The sequence below is a fragment of the Babylonia areolata genome, chromosome 9 (assembly GCF_041734735.1).
Source record: "Babylonia areolata isolate BAREFJ2019XMU chromosome 9, ASM4173473v1, whole genome shotgun sequence".
In the NCBI taxonomy this organism is placed as follows: domain Eukaryota; kingdom Metazoa; phylum Mollusca; class Gastropoda; order Neogastropoda; family Buccinidae; genus Babylonia; species Babylonia areolata.
The window spans coordinates 42453954-42458928 of NC_134884.1; the positions used below are offsets into that span (position 1 = coordinate 42453954).

General features: G+C 42.4%; 2 non-coding genes across 2 annotated transcripts; both read right to left on the minus strand.

Moving 5' to 3' along the window:
• Window positions 1-2168: 2168 nt before the first annotated feature.
• Window positions 2169-2287, minus strand: LOC143286245 (5S ribosomal RNA). The gene has a single exon (XR_013055807.1). It is a non-coding gene; the product is annotated as a 5S ribosomal RNA (ribosomal RNA).
• Window positions 2288-3174: 887 nt separating this feature from the next.
• On the minus strand, window positions 3175-3293 carry LOC143286209 (5S ribosomal RNA). The gene has a single exon (XR_013055772.1). It is a non-coding gene; the product is annotated as a 5S ribosomal RNA (ribosomal RNA).
• Between the last annotated feature and the right edge of the window lie 1682 nt (window positions 3294-4975).

Consider the following 4975-nt stretch of genomic DNA (forward strand, 5'->3'; position numbering starts at 1 on the left):
GGTCAATCCATCAGGAGAGACGGGCGGACAGACGGTATGGTGTGAACGCCAGACCTTAACTATTCCCGAACCACCATTCATCACCCGCAATGCAGTCAGGGAGGTGGTGGTGGTTGATCACAGACATGTAAGAGTTAACAGTTCGCTAGGTCTGTGGCTTATTTCGGTAGAGACGTGGGCTGTGAAGCGCAAGGGCCTTCACTTTGCCTTCAGGGAGGGGATACGAGTGATGTCCCCCTTGTCGCTCCACTTGACGGATCGTCCGCCAGAGGACGTTTGGCACACTCTGGCGTCATCGACATTTCTGATTGACCGGGACGGGTGGGGGGGTAGAGAAATGCGAGAGTAGCGGTGTACATGGAAGAGTGATTTGATTAGTTTGAACTGTGGTTTGTTTGTCAGACATTATTTCAAAGAAACAAAACGAAGATATCTCCGTGTTTGCCGGTTTCTGTAATGAATACTCAGAAATAGTGCACACACACACACAAACACACACACACACACACACACACACACACACGGCACACACACGGCACACACACACACACACACACACACACTACACACACACACACACTACACACACACTACACACTACACACACACACTGCACACACACACGGCACACACACACACTACACACACACACACACACACACACACACACACTGGCACACACAAAGCACACACACACAAAGCACACAAAAGCGCAGTCATGTTCCGTTTTTAAATCAAGTGTAGGTTACATACATATCCAGGGAGACATATCGATTTTAGTTTTGCCGGAATATACAGAACGCTAGGACAACACTTTCTTGAAATTACTGACAAAAGCGTCAGAATACTTCACCATCATATACCCCATCATTAAGCAGAGACATACACAAACAGGTGCAAAGGTTATTCAGATATCACATACGGGTACGACTGACCTGAAACACACAACTCTGAAGCAGTTCCGCATTAATGTTTCAAGTACATCTAAAGAAAAGTAATGAAGCAATGATCCGAGTTCACAAAGAAATACTGAAGCCAGTCAATTATATATCAACAAACATTCATATTTTTGATTGAAAGAAAGTTCTCTTTTTCTGTGTCTCGTGTGCACGCATACTCAAAATATTCTTTGGTGAAACCATGCTCTCACAGTCCATGGATAGGAAACTATAAAGTCACGTCCTTATCCATGGCACAAAAACATTAATTTACTAATCCAGTAAACAGTACATTCGAACAGTTCGCACGCACGCACGCACGCACGCACGCACGCACGCACGCACGCAATGTAACCTGCTTTGGTATCGCGTATTTCCCAAGTAAATAGACTGATGAAATAAACACTGATTAAAATATGACTGATGAACGGTGTCACTAACATCTTCTCACATCACTTCAGTCCACATATTCTACTGTTGTCTGTACACACGCACACACGGAGAAAAAGACAGCTACTCATACAGACACGCAAACACCCATTCCACTAGACCCAACTGATATATCTGCTGCAATAGTTTGTATATTATTCAGTGACTAATATGTACTGTATACTGGCAAACTGAAAGAGAAAATGAGGAACTTTGCTCAATTACTGTTCCATCATACGTTTCTCTTAGACAGTGTGAAGTGTGTCAGGTTACCCATGCCACGCAGAATCTAATTTGGTCTTCCTTGATACGTTTTCGAATTCACCCTCAGCTTTTATTTCCTCTCCTTTCAGAATTATTCTCTCTCTCTCTCTCTCTCTCTCTCTCTCTCTCTCTCCATCTCTTTATAACAATTTAACTACAAACGAAGCAACAACTTCATTTTTTTTTCTTACTGTTCTCGTCAGTATTCCACTGGTAGAAAAAGGCTTTATTCCGGATAACTGAGAAAAGAATAAATAATCAACGGATTAATTAAAAAAAAAGATTGATAAGTAGTGGCGTGTAAAATGCCCACAAGGCACAGTGTACGCGATTTAAAGAAAAAAGCAAAAAGGGAAAAAAAATGTGAGGTGAGTAGACAGGAACAGCTAACTGATGTAAAATACGGCAGGTGAAATAAAAGACTTGAAAAAAAAAAAGGAAGATGAAGAAGAGAGATAATGTAGGAAAAGAAAGAGAAAAGGGCTGAGTCCGGGAGAGTAAAAGAAAGTTTGGGGAAAAAAAGACCTAAAAAAAGAATGCCAACACAACCCGGTGTTCCCAGGCGGTCACCCATCCAAGTACTAACCGGGCCCGACGTTGCTTAACTTCGGTGATCGGACGAGAACCGGTGTTTTCAACGTGGTATGGCCGTTGGCGACAGTTGAAGGAAAATTAAGGAAGATGAAGCATAGAGACTAAATAGACTGATGAAATAAACACTGATTAAAATATGACTGATGAACGGTGTTCACTAACATCTTCTCACATCGCTTCAGTCCACATATTCTACTGTTGTCTGTACACACGCACACACGGAGAGAAAAGACAGCCACTCATACAGACACGCAAACACCCATTCCACTAGACCCAACTGATATATCCGCTGCATTTGTATACTATTCAATGACTAATATGTACTATACTGGCAAAAGAGAAAATGAGGAACTTTGCTGATTTACTGTTCATCATACGTTTCTCTTTCAGAGACAGTATGAAGTATGTGAGGTTACCCATGCCACGCAGAATCTAATCTGTCCTTCCTTGATACGTCTTCGAATTCACCCTCAGCTTTTCATTTCCTCTCCTTTCAGAATTATTCTCTCTCTCTCTCTCTCTCTCTCTCTCTCTCTCTCTCTGAAACAATTCCACTACAAACGAAGCAACAACTTCATTTCTTTTTCTTCCTGTTCTCGTATTCTACTGAGAGAGAAAAAGGCTTTATTGATAACTGATGAAAATGAATAAATAATCAACGGATTAATTAATAAAAAGATTGATGATGAAGTGAGTGTGCGTGTACAATGACCACAAGGCACAGTGTACGTCGATTTAAAGAAAAAAGCAACAAGGAAAAGAAAATGTGCAGGTGAGATATGACAGTGAACAGCTAACTGATGTACACAATGACGGCAGGTAGAAATGAATGACTTGAAAAAAGAAAAGGAAGATGAAGGAGAGAGATAATGTAGGAAAAGAAAGAGAAAAGGGCTGAGTCCGGGAGAGTAAAAGAAAGTTTGGGGAAAAAAAAGACCTAAAAAAAGAATGCCAACAGCACCCGGTGTTCCCAGGCGGTCACCCATCCAAGTACTAACCGGGCCCGACGTTGCTTAACTTCGGTGATCGGACGAGAACCGGTGTTTTCAACGTGGTATGGCCGTTGGCGACAGATGAAGGAAAATTAAGGCTCATGAAGCATACACGGAAGAAGCGGTCATTGTTTTTTTTCTCTTCTTTTTCGCACTTTTGCTATCGTGGCTAAATGTGTACATGCTCCAGTGCCACTAGACGCATTTACACATCAGATCATAAAACAAGTCAAAATCTTCACCATTCTCTGCACTCACAGTTTAGCTTATCTTCGTTTCTTTCCCTCTCATGTCGGTCCCTGCAAACGCCGGCTCAAACCGCCATAGTCAAATTTCAAAGACAGACAGACATCTAGTCAGACTGACAGACATACAAACAGTCAAGCACACAATCAGCAATTCAGACACACAGACAAACATCCTATCGAAGAGACCAAACATTCTCGAAACCATGAGGTCGAGTGGCCCAGCAAGTCCAAGAGACATAACTCTTCACACGATATCATCGTACTTTCGTAGCAGTCTTTTCCCCTGAGGTGCTGCTGTCCTCCAGCCACCATCACCTCCCCCCATTATTCTTCATATTCTCGTTTTGCGGAGAGAGAGAAAAAGGCTTGGCAGTTAACTGATGACCTCGGCGTTGTCCTTGACAACATGTCCATTGGCTTCGTCTCACACAGAATGAAGTGAAAGATCAGCACTCTATGTTATGCGAAGTGTTTTCACAAATCTGCCGACCCTTCCTACTGATCTCTGTGGCTGCCTTCACCTCTACACTCCTCCTCGCTCTATACGGTCGGCTTCCGATCCGCTCTTTTTACGCATACACATATCCAAACACTCCACTGTTGGCGGCCGTCCTTTCTGTGTCTCTGGACATTACACTATTTGGAATGAACTTCCTCTCAGTTCACTTCATCAGGTCTCCACACCCAGCTCTTTCAAGTCTGGCCTTAAAACCCACCTCTTCCCAAGATAGCCTCCCTCCCGGGCCTCCCAAGTTCCTTGTCTTCAGTTTCTCCAGTCTTAGACTTATGCATGCGTGCCAGTGAATGACTGGTGTGAAAGCGCTTTGATTTGTCTCTGCACAAGATTCAGCGCTGTATGAACTGCCTACTATTATTATTACTAGTCAGTATTGATTATTACGAAACTAATTAATAAATTGATTAATCAACAGGAAAAAGATTGACGAAGGGAGTGTGCATAGATAATGACCACAACGAACAACATACATGGACTTGAAAGAAAAAAAGCCGGAAAGAAGGAAAAGAAACTGTGCACTCCAGTCAGATATGCCGACAATAGCTAACCGGCTGATTTACACAGTGATGGCACGTCAGTAGAAATGAATGACCACAAAAAAGCCAAGAAAAATGAATGAGAGAGAAAATCTAGGAAAAGAAAGAGAAATGGCAGAGTCCGGGAGTTAGCATCAATGCAGAAAAATTGAAGGACTATCAAGCTTACACTCAAACGTCGCACGGCAGCAATCGCCTATTTCCCAAGTAAATAGACTGATGAAATAAACACTGATTAAAATATGACTGATGAACGGTGTCACTAACATCTTCTCACATCACTTCAGTCCACATATTCTACTGTTGTCTGTACACACGCACACACGGAGAAAAAGACAGCTACTCATACAGACACGCAAACACCCATTCCACTAGACCCAACTGATATATCTGCTGCAATAGTTTGTATATTATTCAGTGACTAATATGTACTGTATACTGGCAAACTGAAAGAGAA